We start from the raw sequence: 19,784 nt of genomic DNA on the forward strand, positions 1-19,784 counted from the left end.
ATAAGTGATAAGCAAGTAAGGTCGGGTTGATAGGACTGTAGGATAACCTAAAACAAAATCCAACAAGTAAGGAAAGTCTAAAGTCGGGCGGCGCCGACTATATTATACCATGCACCACTTTGTCGATCTAAATTTTCGATACCATATCACATCCGTCAAATATGTTGGGTGCTATATATAAAGGTTTGTCCTAGATACATACATTTAAATACCACTCGATCTGGACATAGTTTGCTACCCTTCTACAAAATCTATAGACTCAAAATTTAAGTCGGCTAATGCACTAGGGTGGAACACAATATTATTAAAAACAAGTAAGGAAAGTCTAAAGTCGGGCGGGGCAGACTATATTATAACCTGCACCACTTTGCAGATCTAAATTTTCGATACTATATCACATCCGTCAAATGTGTTGGGGGGCTATATATAAAGGTTTGTCCCAAATACATACATTTAAATATCACTCGATCTGGACAGAATTTATAGACTTCTACAAAATCTATTGATTCAAAATTTAAGTCGGCTAATGCACTAGGGTGGAACACAATATATATGTTTTTCTGATTTTGAAATTTGGCACGCATAGCTACAATGCTAATTCAACTCCCAGTGCAAAATTTCAATTAAGTCGGTGTAAAAGGTTGGCCATTGTGGTCATATGAGTGTAAATCGGGCGAAAGATATATATGTGATCTATATCTAAATCTGAACCGATTTCCATAAAATTTGGCACATTTGACTACACTACTAATTGTACTTCTAGTGCAAAATTTCAACCAAATTGGGGTAAAACTCTGGCTTCTGGGACCGTATTAGTTCATTTCGGGCGAAAGATATATATGGGAGCTATATCTAAATCTGAACCGATATCAATAAAATTTGGCAAACTTGACTATAGTATTAAGTGTTCTTCTTGTGCAAAATTTTAAGCAAATTAGGGTAAAATTCTGGCTTTTGGGGCCATATTAGTCCATATCGGGCGAAGGATATATATGGGAGCTATATGTAAATACATACTTGTGCCAAATTTGAAGTCGATTGGACTAAAACTGCGACCTAGACTTTGATCACAAAAATGTGTTCGCAGACAGACGGAGATGGCTATACCGACTCAGGAACCCACTCAGAGCATTTTTGTCAAAGACACCATGTGTCTATCTCGCCTCCTTCTGGGCGTTGCAAATATATGCACTAACTTATAATACCCTGTTCCACAGTGTGGCGTTCTTTTAATTCAATTTTTTATAACAGGAAGTTCTTTTAATGCAATTTTTTATAACTTGTTTTTTTGTTTTCATAATTTTAATGGGTAATTTTAATATTTTATGTTTCAAATAGTTTAAAAACAAAGTAAGAATTCATAAAATGGTACAAATCATTTAAATTTTGTCGCAAAAGTGCTAAATCTAATCTAAAAAAATTGTGAATTTTTGAAAATATTTGAGATAAAACATTTCCGACAAGCGTTAGAATCCATTAAAAATTATAAAAATTATTTATTTAACAAAATATCACACAATTTCTTAATTTACATCTAAAACATTGAATTCGGATCACACCTAAAGAAGTGTTGGAAATTCAGTGCAACGGCTATTGAAATGGAGGACTGCCGTCCTATGACAAGCCCATGTTAAATTCATCGCTTCTGCGTCAATTTTGCACCTCTTACGGATCCAAAAAGAACATTTTCATTACTCTTTTGGCGACGCTTTTTTTGCTGGGATATTTTGACAACATTTTCTATAGAAATAAATTTTTGCAAAATTTTCTATAGAAATAAAATTTTTACAAAATTTTCTATAGAAATAAAATTTTTACAAAATTTTCTATAGAAATAAAATTTTTACAAAATTTTCTATAGAAATAAAATTTTTACAAAATTTTCTATAGAAATAAAATTAAAAAAAATTCTATATAAATAAAATTTTGACAACGTTTTCTGTAGGAATAAAATTTTGACAAAATTTTCTATAGAAATTAAATTTTGGAGAAAGTTTCTAAAAAAATGTATATAGCAATAAAATTTTGACAAATTTTCTATAGCAATAAAATTTTGACAAATTTTCTATAGAAATAATATTTTTACAACATTATCTATAGAAATACAATTTTGCCAAAATTTTCTATAGGAATAAAATTTTGACAAAATTGTCGATAGAAATAAAATGTTGACGAAATTTTCTATAGGAGTAAATTTTTGAGAACATTTTCTATAGAAATAAAATTATGACAAAATTTTCTATAGAAATTAAATTTTGAAAAAAGTTTCTATAGAAATAAATTATAATTATACAAAATTTTTTTTATAGAAATAAAATTTTGGCAACATTTCCTATAGAAATAAAATTTTGACAAAATTTTCTATAGATATAAATTTTGCCAAAATTTTCTATAGAAATAAATTTTGTCAAAATTGTCGATAGAAATAACATGTTGACGAAATTTTCTATAGGAGTACATTTTTGAGAACATTTTAAATAGAAATAAAATTTTGATAAAGTTTTCTATAGAAATTAAATTTTGAAAAAAGTTTCTATAGAAATAAATTATAATTATACAAAATTATTTTAGTAGAAATAAAAATTTGGCAACATTTCCTATAGAAATAAAATTTTGAATAAATTTTCTATAGAAATAAATTTTGCTAAAATTTTCTATAGAAATAAAATTTTGAAAAAAATTTTCTATAGAAATAAAATTTTGACAAATGTTTCTATACACACAAAAAAATATTTTTTTGATTCACTCACGAAATTAATTGATGCAATTAATTTTTTAATTGAAATGTCTTCAATCACAGAAATGATAGTATCAATTAACAAATTAATTGACAGTCAATTAAAAAATTAATTGATTCAATTAAAAACTTAATTGATACTATTAATTTGTGTGATTAATTTTTATTTCAATTAAAAAATATGTTGAGTCAATTAAATTTTTAATGGAATATTTTTTAAAACTCAATTAAGATTTCAATTGGAAAAATTTTCGTAAAATTCTTTTCTGTGTAGGAATAATATTTTGACTAAGGGCGTTTTCGTTTCGCAAAAAATATGTTGCCTTGGTGTTACACTACTTTTTCCCTCATTGTATTTTCGCCCAAATGATAGTGTCATTCCAAAGTTATTATTAATTCATAACATTTTGAGGGATACAGGATCCAAAATCTATGACAGTGTCCTTCATATGTGGCAATCAATTTCGAGAATGTTGCACCTTTTTTCCCAATCGAAATCGCCATAAGTTTTCTATAGTAATGAAATTTTGATAAATTTTTTTATAGAAATAAAATTTTAACAAAATTCGATAGAAATATCGAAATCAAATCGGGTCGAGTCTTAAATCGGGGGATCGGTTCGTTTCTCACCATGTTCGTCAAACCTACCTATTAAACGTACAGCACAAAAAAGCGTCGCCAAAAAAAGTATGAAAATGTTCTTTTTCTTAACATCGATTCTTAAGGTGTGATCCGAATATAATACAATTTTATGACATTTTTCAAAATAAATAATCTTTTGAATTTTCTTATGAATTTCAATGCATTCCAACAAGAAAATTGAAAGTTGTTCTAAAGACACAACTTTAAAAGTACTTCCAAAAATTTCCTCCCAAAAATGTTCTTTTAATTCAATTCGCTTTTTTAATATTTTTGGTTGGTAATTTTAAGTTTTGTTGTTTCAAAATGCTTCAAAATGGAGATTAGAGTAGTGTACTTTAATTGTGTTCAAAAAAAATTTAAATCCATTCTAGAAAAATTGCGTATTTTTGAAAGCATTACAAATTATAAGAAAAAAAAAATATAAAAAATATCTATTTGGCAAAATATCGAAAAATATGTCGATACACATCAGAAACACTGAACTCTAATCATACTTTAAGAAGTGATACAAATTCAGAGCAACGGACGGACAGAAGTACGGACATGGGTATACCGAATTGTTCCCTCATTTATTTTTTATAGTCGAAAATCTATATTTCGATACGTTACAAACGGAATGACAAACATATTATATCCCCCATCACCATTCCATGGTGTTGGGTAAGAAAAATAGTATTGTAGGGTATAACAGCGACAGTCATTCACTTACGATAGAATCGAAAATTCTATGCCTTTTATATGGCCCATTCAAAAACAACATTTTTAAAATAGCTAATGGAAATACCGGATTTTTTATATGGTTTTTTTTTATTGTATTTTTTTGTATTCAAGTATATGTTTTCTGTTTCATAAGAGGATTATCACTACATTCTCAGAAATACAATGACGCGTGATTGCTGTTGTAATGTTTGTTGTTTCATTCAATGACAAAAGGAAATATTAACAGGATAATATTAAATGCATTATTAAAGGTATAGAAAAAAAACACAAACAAAACAAATACAGCAAAACAAAAATAACTTCCACTACGCTACTCTACATCCATTGACAATATGTTGTACAACGAAACCGAGATTTTTTCATCAGATTTTCTGAGAGTACTTAAAGTGCTCTTAAAACTTTTATCATACGAATTGGTATAGTTCTTATGGTAAATGTAAAAAAACTTTAAGATTGTGTCAATTAAAATTATAACAACTTCTACGAAAAGTTTACGTTTTTAGAATAGAGAAAAAGTTGTAAACAGTAGCCCAATAAACAACGAAAGTATTTAGGACGACTAAACCGGTTGATTCTTCTTTGGAGGAATAGTGATTTAATATTAAAGATAATGATAGATTAGACATAATTAATTTTTTCACTTCCTAAGGAAAATTTCGAAGTTTGGTGGAAAAAAATTACAAAAATGTCTTTTTGTACCACGCGAAGTTCATGACAGGCGCATTATTGGTAAAATTTACAAATTTTAACAAATTCTCAATTATTTTGTGGGAGAATTTTGGTGGAAAAAAAAATACAAAAATATCTTTTGTATCATACGAAGTTCATGATAGGCGCATTATTGGTAAAATTTAAAAATTTTAAGAAATTTTCAATTATTTTGTGGGTGACACGAATTTAGTGAAACTATATAAATTATAGAGCATAACTTAATTTGTTCCTTTTTATACCCTCCACCATAGGATAGGGGGTTTATTAACTTTGTCATTCCGTTTGTAACACATCGAAATATTGCTCTAAGACCCCATAAAGTATATATATTCTGGGTCGTGGTTAAATTCTGAGTCGATCTGAGCATGTCCGCCCGTCCGTACGTCAGTCCGTCTGTTGAAATCACGCTAACTTCCGAACGAAACAAGCTATCGACGTGAAACTTGGCAAAAGTAGTTATTATTGATGTAGGTCGGATGGTACTGCAAATGGGCCATATCGGTCCACTTTTACGTATAGCCCCCCTACAAACGTACCCCCAAATTTGGCTTGCGAGGCCTATAAGAGACGCAAATTTCATCCGATCCGACTGAAATTTGGAACATGATGTGAGTATATGGTCTCTAACAACCATGCAAAAATTGGTTCACATCGGTCCATAATTATATATAGCCCCCATATAAACCGATCCCCCGATTTGGCTTGCGAGGCCTCTAAGAGAAGCAAATTTCATCCGATCCGGCTGAAATTTGGTACATGGTATTGGTATTGATCTCTAACAACCATGCAAAAATTGGTCCACATCGGTCCATAATTATATAAAGCGCCAATATAAACCGATCCCCAGATTTGGATTGCGGAGCCTCAAAGAGAAGCAAATTTCATCCGATCCGCCTGAAATTTGGTACATGTTATTGGTATATGGTCTCTAACAGCCATGCAAAAATTGGTTCACATCGGTCCATAATTATATATAGCCCCCATATAAACCGATCCCCCGATTTGGCTTGCGACGCCTCTAAGAGAAGCAAATTTCATCCGATCGGCTGAAATTTGGTACATGGTGTTAGTATATGGTCTCTAACAACCATGCAAAAATTGGTCCACATCGGTCCATAATTATATATAGCCCTCATATAAACTGATCCCCCGATTTGGATTGCGAGGCCGCTAAGAGAAGCAAATTTCATCCGATCCGGCTGAAATTTGGTACATGGTGTTAGTATATGGTCTCTAACAACCATGCAAACATTGGTCCACATCGGTCCATAATTATATATAGCCCCCATATAAAGCGATCACCAGATTTGACCTCCGGAGCCTCCTGGAAGATCAAAATTCATCTGATTCAGTTGGAATTTGGTACGTGGTGTTAATACATGGCCTCTAATTGCCATGAAAAAATTGGTCGATATCGGTCCATAAATATATATAGAGGCCCCATATAAACCGATCCCCAGATTTGACCTCCAGAGCCCCTTGGAAGAGCAAAATTCTTCCCATTCGGTTGAAATTTGGTACGTGATGTTAGTATATGGTATCCAACAACCATGCAGGAATTGGTTCCTATCAGTCCATAATTATATATAGCTCCCATATAAACCGATCCCCAGATTTGAGCTCCGGTGCCTTTTTGGAGAAGCAAAATTCATCCGATCTGCTTGAAATTTGGTACGTGGTGGAAGTATATGATATTTAACAACCATGCTAAAAGTGGTCCATATCAGTCCATAATCATACATAGCCTCATATAAACCGATCTCGAGATTTGGTTGGGAGCCTCTTGGAGGAGCAAATTTCATCCGAGTGAGTTGAAATTTGGTACATTGTGCTAGTATATGGTCGTTAACAACCATGCCTAACTAGGTCCATATCGGTCTATAGTTATATATGGCCCTCAGATAAATCGATCCCCAATCACACAAAAATTGGCCCATATCAAGTCCATAATTGTATATAGCCCCCATATAAGCGACCCCCATATTTCAATTCTGGCTCTCTACGTACCGTGCAAAAAGTCCATATCGGTGCCTAATTATTTGTAGACTTAACTATACATAACTTTTTTGTCTAATATATACCACGTATGGACTAACTCACAATTTAGAAAACGATGTTAAGAAGTTTTAAGATACCACAACCCAAGTAATTCGATTGTGCATGTTAGTCTTTCATAGAAGTTTCTACGCAATCCATGGTGGAGGGTACATAAGATTCGTCCTGGCCTAACTTACGGCCGTATATACTTGTTTTTAGTTCATTTAAATAACGTACGCAAAAAATTGTTTTAGTCAAATTATTAAAATTAAAAAATTAAATTAAAAATTAAAATTCTTTAAAATCAAAAAATCTAAAGAAGAAATTTCTTATTTGGTAATACGAAACCATTCTATACGATATATAATTTTTTAAACATTTATTTTAATGATAATAAAATCGAAAATAATTGGTAAAAATTATTCATTCAAAAATAAAACTCAAAATATTTTCTTAAGGTGTTTCATTTCCTTTCTAGAGTCCTTTGCATAACAGCCAAGCTATGACAAAAGCAATAAACAAAACACATTTCCTTATGATAAAGTGGTATTAGACAAAGTTTTGAAATATAAAACTAACCAAAAAATTATGAGCTTAAAATGCCATAGGGCTTTCCAAAAAAATGCAAAAACTTTAAGTGAACACACGTAGAAGCATGTCTGAATGATTAAGATAAACCACAAAAATGAGCGTGAAAGAGACAGAGAGAGAAGAAAAAAATTAAACAATACCAAAGACCAAACAGGTCAACTACCATTAGGTTAGAAGCCATAAAACTTGAGCTTAATTGAGTAAAAATTTCTAACAAAAACAAGATATGTTTACCACAGTTATTTATTATCTGTTATAGTATTTCTATAAATATAGTATTTCATGGAAGTATGATAGGAAGATGTTAGTGAAATGTTTTTGGATATTATGCCATGGTGCTATAAAACAAAAAAAATATTCATAGTCATTTGAGTAAGATAAATATTTATTATTTAGAAGCATCATTACAAAATGTATATATCATAGAAAAAATATTTGCTAAGGGTAGGAAGAGTGAGTTTAAAACAAGTATATACGGCCGTAAGTTCGGCCAGGCCGAAGCTTATGTACCCTCCACCATGGATTGCGTAGAAACTTCTACTGAAGACTGTCATCCACAATCGAATTACTTGGGTTGTGGTAACACTTGCCGATGGCAAGGTATCTTAAAATTCCTAACACCGTATTATATACCACATAGTCCATACGTGGTATATATTAAAGCAAAAAAGGCCGATTAAATACGTATATAATTAAGTTTAAAGTTTCTATAGAAATAAAATTTTGACAAAATAAAATTTTAACAATATTTTCTATAGAAGTAAAATTTGGAAAAAAAATTTCTATAGAAATACAATTTGGATAAAATTTTCTATAGAAATAAAATTCTGACAAAATTTTCTATAGAAATAAAATTTTGACAAAATGTTCTATAGAAATAAAATTTTGACAACATTTTCTATAGAAATAAATATTTGACAAAATTTTCTATAGATATAACATTTTGACAATGTTTTCTATAAAAATAAAATTTTGGTAGATTATTTTTGGCTCGAGTGGCAACCATGATTAAGAACCGATAAGGACCAATTTTTGTGTGATTTGGGATCGCCTATATATAATTAAAGACCGATGTGGACCAATTTTGGCATGGTTATTAGCGGCCTTATACTAACACAACGTTGCGAATTTCAACCGGATCGGATGAATTTTGCTCCTCCAAGAGGCTCCGGAGATCAAATCTGGGGAACGGTTTATATGGGGGCTATATATAATTATGGACCGATATGAACCAATTCTTGCGTGTTTGTTGGAGACCACATTCTAACACAACGTTCCAAATTTCAACCGGATCGGATGAATTTAGCTCCTCCAAGAGGCTCCGGAGGACAAATCTAGGGATCGATTTATATGGTGGCTATATATAATTATGGACCGATATGGACCAATTCTTGCATGGTTGTTAGAGACCATTTACTAACACCACGTACCCAATTTCAAACGGATCGGATGAATTTAGCTCCTCCAAGAGGCTCCGGAGGTCAAATCTGGGGATCGGCTTATATGGGGGCTATATATAATTATAGACCGATATGGACCAATTTTGGCATGGTTGTTAGAGAACATATACCAACACCATGTACCAACTTTCAGCCGGATCGCATGAAATTTCGTTCTCTTAGAGGCTCCGCAAGCCAAATCGGGGGATTGGTTTATATGGGGGCTATATGTAATTATGGACCGATATGGACCAAGTTATGCATGGTTGTTAGAGACCATATACTAACACCATGTACCAAATTTCAACCGGACCGGATGAAATATGCTCCGCAATCCAAATCTTTGGGTCCGTTTATATGGGGGCTATACGTAAAAGTGTTCCGATATGGCCCATTTGCAATACCATCCGACCTAAATAACAACTATTTATGCCAAGTTTCAAGTCGATAGCTTGTTTCGTTCCGAAGTTAGCCTGAATTCAACCGACTGACGTCTCTAACAACCATGCAAAAATTGGTCGATATCGGTCCATAATTACATATATAGCCCCCATATAAACCGATCGCCAGATTTGACCTGCGGAGAAGAACCGAGGAGAAAAATTCATCCGAGCCGTAAACCAATCCCCCGATTTGGCTTGCGGAGCCTCTAAGAGAACCAAATTTCATCCGATCCGGCTGAAATTTGGTACATGGTGTTAGTATATGGTCTCTAACAACCGTGCAAAAATTGGTCCATGTCGGTTCATAATTATATATAGCCCCCATAAAAACCGATCCTCGGATTTGACCTCCGCAGCCTCATGGAAGAGCAAAATTCATCCCATTCGGTTAAAATTTGGTACGTGGTGTTAGTATATGGTTTCAAACAACCATGCAAAAATTGATCGATATCGGTCCATAATTATATATAGCCCCCATATAAACTGATCCCCAGATTTAACTTCCGGAGCCTCTTGGAGGAGAAAAATTCATCAGATCCGGTTGAAATTTGTTATATGGTGCTAATATATGGTCTCTAACAACCATGCAAAAATTGGTCCATATCGGTCCATAATTATATATAGCCCCCATATAAACCGTTCCCCATATTTGATCTCCGGAGCCTCTTGGAGGAGCAAAATTCATCCTATCCGGATGAAATTTGCAACGTGGTGTTAGTATAAGGCCGCTAATAACCATGCCAAAATTGGTCCGTATCGGTCTATAGTTATATATAGCAGATCCCCAATCACACAAAAATTGGTCCATATCGGTTCATAATCATGGTTGCCACTCCCGCCAAAAATAATCTACCAAAATTTTATTTTTATAGAAAACATTATCAAAATGTTATTTTACAGAAAATTTGTCAAAATTTTATTTCTATAGAAAATTTTGTCAAAATTTTATTTCTATAGAAAATTTTTTCAAAATTTTATTTCTATAGAACATTTTTTCCAAATTTTACTTCTATAGAAAACTAGCGTAACCCGGCCCGCTTCGCTGCGCCTTCCGAAGCGTATTTGGAGGAACATTTTGCATTAACTTAGTCAACTATATCCTTCGAGCTGAAAACAAATTCGAAAAGATTTCAATTCTTTTAAACAAATCGGACTACTTGATTTTTCGTTTATAGGTACAAATACGGCGGGAGAGCGTGTACCCTTTCCTCCAAATTGTTTTAATAATGTTCTGTATTCAAGTAGTTGGACATTCTTCTATATTTCTTGTGAATTTTAAGTGGGGTTTGTCAAGGAAAGGTATCCTTCTCCCCAACATATCTGAAAATTAGGCACTATATTATAATAACATACAAAGAATTACTGTTTCCCATCCAATAAATCGGGAAAAGCAAAAGTAGTAAAAAATTTTACCACATTAACATTTGCTAAAATGTTGGAAAATGATGCACCCTCTACGTTGGCTGCCAATTTCATGTAAATTTAAGTTCTTTACTAAAAAGAAGTCTGGCAGAAGCCTGTGCAAAAATCATAAAATTATGTACCGAGTTCCCATTTAGGGACAACCCTCTACTTTCAATTTAAGAAAAAAACAAAAAAACGGACAAAAGGGAACCCTCTCCCCACCTTCGCTCCACTCCGACCCGATATCGGACTATCACGTACCCTATATTAATTTCGCAACTATTCAATGGTTCCTATATATTTTATCGAAGTAAATCGATAAAGTTTATTTCAATTTTCCCCTTCCCCAACCAGATATCGAAAAATCATATACTAATTTAAAAATTATGTATAAATTTAATCACCTCCTGCCACGTCCCTGTAAATTTCAAGTAGATCGGAGATGTTTAAATTTTGCTCTATTGTTTTAAAGGGACGTCACATTCCCCGATACAATATCGACACCCCTAACCTTCCCTGAAAATTCTTGAAACTTTCCTTCAAGTGTGGGGCAAGGAAGGTTGCCTCTTCGTTCATAACCTTCCCCCACTGCCTTTGTAAATTTCAAGAAAACTTAATTTTTTTTTGTAGTTTTAGAGGAGGACCTCCTCCCCGACCAAATATCGAAAAGTGATTTAGCGTATCTTTTGTAAACGTCCCAGAAAATGTCAAGCAAATTATAAGCCTAAAGGGGTGGCCTCTCTTCCATCCAAATATCACAAAATCAGGTATCAACTATTACGGTTGACGGAGGTTACGATCTCTCCCCAGTCCTCTGTAAATTTCAAGTAACTCGGTAAAGTTTAATTGTTTCTCTGTATGTACTTCTCCCTATGTCCTTTTATTTTTATTAAAAAATCAGGAACCTGATATAAATTTCGTAACCCATTTTTTCTGTAAAATTTCAGTCGGCGGAGTTTAGTTTTGTTTGAACTTTAAAAAAAAAAAATTTGGGCAAAGGGGTGGTCCCCCTCCCCGACCAAATATCGAAAAATAATGTAGCGGATTTTTGTCTACATGCCAACCCCAACATTCAATGAAAATTTCAAACAAATCGCATAATTTTGTTCCAAGTTTCAAAAAGTAGGGCAAGGGGGAGGTCCCCCTTCCCATCCACATATGAAATCATCGGGTACCCCATATTAATTCCATAACCTCACCACATGTTCTCTGTAAATCTCAGATAATTTAGAGAATTTTAGTTTTTTCACTGTACTTTAAAAAAGTCGAACAAAGGGGAGGTCCCCCTCCGCCATCAAATATCGAAATAAAAAGTAGCGGATCTTTGTCTAGATGCCAACCCCAATCTTCAACGAAAATTTCAACCAAATCGGTCAACTTTGGTCCAATTTTCAAAAAGTCCGACAAAGGGGAGGCCGCGACCAGGTGTCAAAAAATGAGGTACCCTATTTTCAAGTAAATCGGTTCAGCCGTTTCGGAGCCAACTCGGTACATACAAACAAACAAACAAATAAACAAACATAGATTGAATTTTATATATAGATGTTGTCAGCATTTTATTTTGTCAAAATTTTATTTCTATAGAAACTTTAAACTTAATTATATACGTATTTAATCGGCCTTTTTAGTTTAATATATACCACGTATGGACTATGTGGTATATATTACGGTGTTAGGAAGTTTTAAGATACCTTGCCATCGCCAAGTGTTACCGCAACCCAAGTAATTCGATTGTGGATGACAGTCTTCAGTAGAAATTTCTACGCAATCCATGGTGGAGGAGCTTTGGCCTGGCCGAACTTACGGCCGTATATACTTGTTTGAAATTAAAACAATAGTTTTTACTTTAAAATATCTTATGAAGGATAAACCAAGTCGTGCGAAAATTAAACTAAGTTGTACTCCACATTTCCACATTTCTACAAATGCACTTTTCAAGTACGAAAATACACTCTCTCATAGAGGAAAAAATTAACTACCAATAAAGAAAAATCCTCGTAGCTCAATCATGGCCATTTTAACCATTCAGTGGTTCATTTTTACTAGTGGTTCATTTTTACTAGTGGTTCATTTTTACTAGTTTTGGGAATCGTAGGTAAATTTTCTTCTGGTTTAGTTATTATTGAACTTTAAAAGATATATGGCCAAAATAAATTTTTAATAAAAAAATTGGGTTTATGAAGATATTCAAAGAAATTTAAATTTTGATTTTTGCGAGAGCACGATTTAAGGTCAAATGACGTTTTACGTGGGTGTTTTGGTATTTTGTGAGTGCTCACAAATTAAAGTCCTTTCTAGCTCAAGGACACATACATATATAAAGAGATATGGCCAAAATAAATTTTTCATATAAAAATTTTAAATTTTCTATGATTTTCATCGAAATTTTGAATTTTTGGAAGTGGTCACGAACTAACGTCCTCTTCGCACTATGACGCATATTCAAGGATATATGGCCAAAATAAGTAACCAGTTAAAATAATAACAAATTAACGTTGGAATTGTCGAGGATTTTCATCATCTAAAAAAAATTCTAGTTCTTGAGGATTTTAATCGAAATTAAGATTTTTTTGTAGGTGGTTACGATAACGTCCTTTCCGTTGTAGGACGTATATTTAAGGAGATTTGTATGTTCCGGGTTGGCGAGAAAACGGCTGAACCGATTTACTTGAAACTTTCAGAGATCGTGGGGGGCACTCATGTGCTGAAAATAGGGTACCTTATTTTTTGACATATGGTCGCGGAGAGGAACCTCCCCTTTGTCCGACTTTTTGAAAATTAAACCAAACTTGACCGATTTGCACGAAGTTTTCAGGGATAGTAGGGGGTGATCCCTAGACAAAGATTCGCAATTTTTTTTTTCGAAATTTGATCGGGAGGGGGTACCTCCCCTTAAGCGACTTTTTGTTTGTTTGTATGGTCCGAGTTGGCTACGAAACGGCTGAACCGATTTACTTGAAACTTTCAGAGATCGTAGGGGGCGTTCATGTGGTGAAAATAGGGTACCTCATTTTTTGACACCTGGTCGCGGAGGGGACCTCCCCTTTGTCGAACTTTTTGAAATTTGGAACAAAGTTGACCGATTTGCTTGAAATTTTCATTGAAGGTTGGGGTTGGCATCTAGACAAAGATCCGCTACTTTATATTTCGATATTTGGTGGCGGAGGGGGACCTCCCTTTGTTCGACATTTTTTAAAGTACAGTGAAAAAACTAAAATTCTCTAAATTATCTGAGATTTACAGAGAACATGCGGTAAGGTTATTTAATTAATATCCGATACCTGATGATTTCATATGTCGACGGGGAGAGGGACCTCCCCCTTGCCCTACTTTTTGAAACTTGGAACAAAATTATGCGATTTGCTTGAAATTTTCATTGAATGTTGGGGTTGGCATCTAGACAAAAATCCTCTACATTACTTTTCGATATTTGGGTGTGGGGAGGGTTGGGAACAGCCCCTTTGCGCGACTTTTTTTTTAAAGTACAGTGAAAACAAAACTAAATTCCCGCGACTGAAATTTTACGGAAAAAATGGGCGAGGTTATGAAATTTATATCAGGTTCCAGATTTTTTAATAAAAACAAAGGGGCATAGGGAGACATCGGCTTCTCTTAAGTACATACAGAGAAACAATTAAACTTTACCGAGTTACTTGAAATTTACAGAGGACTGGGGAGAGGTTACGATATTAATAGTTGATACCTGACTTTGTGATATTTGGACGGAAGAGAGGCCGCCCCTTTAGGCTTATAATTCCGATATCAGGTCGGTGTGGAGTGAAGGTGGGGAGAGAGTTCCCTTTTGTCCGTTTTTGTTTTCTTAAATTGAAAGTAGAGGGTTTCCATAAATGGGAACTCGGTACATAATTTTATGATTTTTGCACAGGCTTCTGCCAGACTTCTTTTTAGTAACGAACTTAAATTTACATGAAATTGGCAGCCAACATAGAGGGTTAATGTGGTAAACTTTTTTACTACTTTTGCTTTTTCCGATTTATTGGATGGGAAACAATATTGTATTGTATGTTATTATAATATAGTGCTTAATTTTGAGGAGAAGGATACCTTTCCTTGACAAACCACACTTAAAATTCTCAAGAAATATAGAAGATTGTCCAACTACTTGAATACAGAACATTATTTAAAAAATTTGGAGGAAAGGGTACACCCTCTCCCAGACATTTATTAAGACGAACCGTTTTACATATGAATATCCTCCGTATTTTCGAATTTGTTTTCAGCACGAAGGATATGGTTGACTAAGTTAACGCAAATTGTTCCTACAAATATGCTTCGGAATGCGCAGCGAAGTGGGCCGGGTTACGCTAGTTTTTAATAAATTCTGCATAAGAATTTTATATTTTTTGGGGGTAGTCAATGTCCTTTTCGTTCTTGGACACATATCTGAGGAGATATGTCCAAAAAAAGTTGTTCATCGAACTTTTGATTGGTTGGGGGTGATGACGAATTAGGGTTCTTTTAGTGTTAGGAGTCTCATACAATCAAATATGTGGCCAAAATAATTTTTTCATATAAAATTTTGGATTTTTTTGAGGATTTTTATATGAATTTTAATTTCCAGATGTGGTCCATTTCATTTTGAGGACTCATATCTAAGGAAATATTAACAAAATAATAAGAATTTTAATTTTTTTGGGTGGTCAAAAATTAAGAGCTTATTTGCTCTTGGACGTATATCTAAGGAAATGTGTCAAAAAAAAATAATTATAAAATTTTGGATTTTTTGAGGATTTTCATACGAATTTTGATTTTTTGGGATAACTGCTTCTTGTAATCTAACATATACTCCATATGGGTTAACTTGAAATTTAGAAGACAGTGATAGGAAAGAAAACTGTACTTTGCCATCGGAAATTGTTACTACATCCCAAGTAATTCGGTTGTTGTTGGCAGTCTTTTGGTAGAACTTTGTACGCAATCCATGGTTGTGGGGACATAAGATTCGGCCTAGTTAGACTTTCAGTCGTGTTTTCTTGTTAATTTAATTAAAATTTTAATATTTTACATTTGATAAAATTTAATTAATTAAGAAAAATTAAATTTTAATTATTGTATCACACTTGTTTGCCATAAGGGTTGTGTACTTACATACAATAATGTGCTAAAAAAGTTCACATACCAATTATCAGGCGGATCTGATGGAACTTAGCCATGAGGATATTTAAGAAGTCAAATTAATTTTAAATAATATTGAATTCAATGTAATAATTATTAGAAGAAGAAGGTTTCAAGTTTTCCACTCCATTAATTAATTTTAGCTTTATAAAATTTAGTTCGTTTGGATTAAATTTTTAAATAATTTCAGCTTAATTTTATTTTGGATTTTGCTAATATAATGCATCAAAATACACATATTATCGGCAAGGATCTCTTTGCTTGTGTTTCTTTTATTTTCTTTATACCACTCTGTAAGTTATAAACACCATATAAAAAAATCTACAAATTTTTCAATTAAATTCCTGAGAGCACATAAAAAATAAACTTATTCACTGCAACATTTGATATATTTTTGTCACATACTAGATAAATTTATGTGACATACAAAATAAATTTACTACGCAACAAGTTATGGTTGGAAAAATTTGATAAAATACTTTGTTGTTTTTATGATAGCTCAAAAAAATTCATAAGTCACATTAAAACCAAAAACACACACACATTCATATCTATGACACACTTTCATAGTCCCTTATTTGAGATAATATCACAGATAATATCTCAACGCAACAATTTGTATACATGTATATATGCAAAGTCTATAAAAATGTATAAGGATAACTCAAAAATACCAGCATGCATTTCAATGTGACAACAAATATCGTAATAATAAATACGAATGTTAATTTTGTTAGACTTTTTACATTTTCCTTTTATTATTGTGAATATATTGCGCATTGTAGATTTGCCATCAGCTCTAAATGTGATGTGATGATACCACCCGCAAAAAAAAATATTTCGTTTTATGTTTTATGCTATGATGAGATCCAAACCGAAGAGATTTTGATTTGAGATTTGGTTTTAGGTATGGTTGTTATTGAATTTCTGGTTAAAAGTCATTACAATAATTTTAATGAAAAACGTTTCGCTATTTGATTTACGACAAAATGTTAACGAGTACTGGAGTTGTTACCAGTGTTGCCAGTATTGGGGATTTTTTCACAAATTGGGATATACCATAAATTTAGGGTAGATTCAGTATAAAAAATCAGGTTTACATGAAACTTTTTTTTTATACCCTCCACAATAGGATGGGGGTATATTAACTTTGTCATTTCATGTCCGTCCGTCCGTCTGTGGAAATCACGCTAACTTCCGAACGAAACAAGATATCGACTTGAAACTTAGCACAAGTAGTTGTTATTGATGTAGGTCGAATGGTATTGCAAATGGGCCGTAACGGTTCACTTTTACGTATAGCCCCCATATAAACGGACCCTCACATTTGGCTTGCGGAGCCTCTAACAGAAGCCTATTTCATCCGATCCGGCTGAAATTTGGTATATGGTGTTAGTATATGATCTCTAGCAACCATGCAAAAAGTAGTCCATATCGGTCCATAATTATATATAGCCCCCATATAAACCGATCCCTCGATTTGGCTTGCGGAGCCTCAAAGAGAAGCAACTTGCATCCGATCTTGCTGAAATTTGGTACATGATGTTGGTATATGGTCTCTAACAGCCATGCAAAAATTGGTCCACATTGGTCCATAATTATATATAGTCCCCATATAAACCGATCCCCAAATTTGGCTTGCGGAGCTTCAAAGAGAAGCAAATTTCATCCGATCCGGTTGAAATTTAGAACATGGTGTTAGTATATGGTCTCTAACAACCGTGCCAGAATTGATCCATATCGGTCAATAATTATATATAGCCCCCATATAAACCGATCCCCAGATTTGGCTTGCGTAGCTTCAAAGAGAAGCAAATTTCATCCGATCCGGTTGAAATTTAGAACATGGTGTTAGTATATGGTCTCTAACAACCGTGCCAGAATTGGTCCATATCGGTCAATAATTATATATAGCCCCCATATAAACCGATCCCCAGATTTGGCTTGCGGAGCCTCAAAGGGAAGCAAATTTCATCCGATCCGGTTGAAATTTGGAACATGGTGTTAGTATATGATCTGTAACAACCGTGCCAGAATTGGTCCATATCGGTCCATAATTATATATAGCCCCCATATAAACCGTTCTCCAGATTTGAACTCCGGAGCCTCTAGGAGGAGCAAATTTCATCCGATCCGGTTAAAATTTGGAACGTGGTGTTAGTATATGGCCGCTACCAACCATACCAAAATTTGTCCACATCGGTCTATAGTTATATATAGCCGATGGGAGCCACCGTGGTGCAATGGTTAGCATGCCCGCCTTGCATACACAAGATCGTGGGTTCGATTCTTGCTTCGACCGAACACAAAAAAGTTTTTCAGCGGTGGATTCTCTCAACTCAGTAATGCTGGTGACATTTCTGAGGGTTTCAAAGCTTCTCTAAGTGGTTTCACTGTAATGTAGAACGCCGTTCGGACTCGGCTATAAAAAGGAGGTCAGTTGTCGTTGATCTCAACATGGAATCGGGCTGCACTCAGTGATAAGAGAGAAGTTCACCAATGTGGTACCACAATGGACTGAATAGTCTAAATGAGACTGATACATCGGGCTGACACCTAACCTAACCTAACCTATATATAGCCGATCTCCTATAACACAAAAATTGGTCCATATCGGCTTAATCATGCTTGCCACTCAAGCTAAAAATAATCTACCAAAATTTTATTTCTATAGAAATTTTTTTAAAATTTCATTTCCATAGAAAATTTTGTTAAGATTTGATTTCTATAGAAAATTTTGTTAAAATTTCATTTCTATAGAAAATTTTGTCAAAACTTTATGTCTATAGAAAATTTTTGTGAAAATTTTATTTATATAGAAAATTTTGTTAAAATTTTATTTCATGCTTGCCAGTCAAGCTAAAAATAATCTACCAAAATTTTATTTCTATAGAAAATTTTTTTAAAATTTCATTTCCATAGAAAATTTTGTTAAGATTTTATTTCTATAGAAAATTTTGTTAAAATTTCATTTCTATAGAAAATTTTGTCAAAACTTTTTGTCTATAGAAAATTTTTGTGAAAATTTTATTTATATAGAAAATTTTGTTAAAATTTTATTTCATGCTTGCCAGTCAAGCTAAAAATAATCTACCAAAATTTTATTTCTATAGAAAATTTTTTTAAAATTTCATTTCCATAGAAAATTTTGTTAAGATTTTATTTCTATAGAAAATTTTGTTAAAATTTCATTTCTATAGAAAATTTTGTCAAAACTTTATGTCTATAGAAAATTTTTGTGAAAATTTTATTTATATAGAAAATTTTGTTAAAATTTTATTTCTATAGTAAATTTTATCAAAATTTTATTTATGCAGAAAATTTTGTCAAACTGAATCATATACGTATTTAATCGATCTTTTTTTATTTAAAAAATATATACCACGTATGGACTTACATACAATTTACAAGACGGTGTTGAGAGGTTTTAAGATACCTTGCCATCGGCAAGCGTTGCCGCAACTTAAGTAATTCGATTGTGGATGGCAGTGTTTAGAAGACGGAGGGTACAGAAGCTTCGGCCTGGCCGAACTTACGGCCTTATATACTTATTAATTCTACATTAATAAAAAAGAAGCAAAACGAGTCGTCTACAATTAAAAAAAAAATAATAACAAAATTTGTCCTTTTTATTACATGTCATACAATAGAGTAAAAATTGAACATTTGACTAGAAGCGGAAACTGGATTTTGAAGAACCAAGTGCTTAATAAAAATTTACTCAAATTGGCTAAGACATTTTATATAATTTTGAAATTATTTCGTGAGAATTGTTTAATTGTAATAATTGAAATATTTGTAAGTCATTTACGAAATTTTTTCTAAATTTGGTATACATCTGTTCATGTTTTGATATAAACTCCATACACACTGATTTCCCGATTTGATTTCTTGAGGGCATGGAAGCAGCAATTTTCATCCGAG

General features: G+C 33.0%; 1 protein-coding gene across 1 annotated transcript in view; it reads left to right on the forward strand.

The window, feature by feature from the left end:
* Window positions 1-19,784, forward strand: part of CadN2 (Cadherin-N2) — a 799,659-nt gene that overhangs the window by 770,893 nt on the left and 8,982 nt on the right. The window lies entirely within an intron of this gene.

This window comes from Haematobia irritans, chromosome 2 (genome assembly GCF_050003625.1).
Source record: "Haematobia irritans isolate KBUSLIRL chromosome 2, ASM5000362v1, whole genome shotgun sequence".
NCBI classification, from domain to species: domain Eukaryota; kingdom Metazoa; phylum Arthropoda; class Insecta; order Diptera; family Muscidae; genus Haematobia; species Haematobia irritans.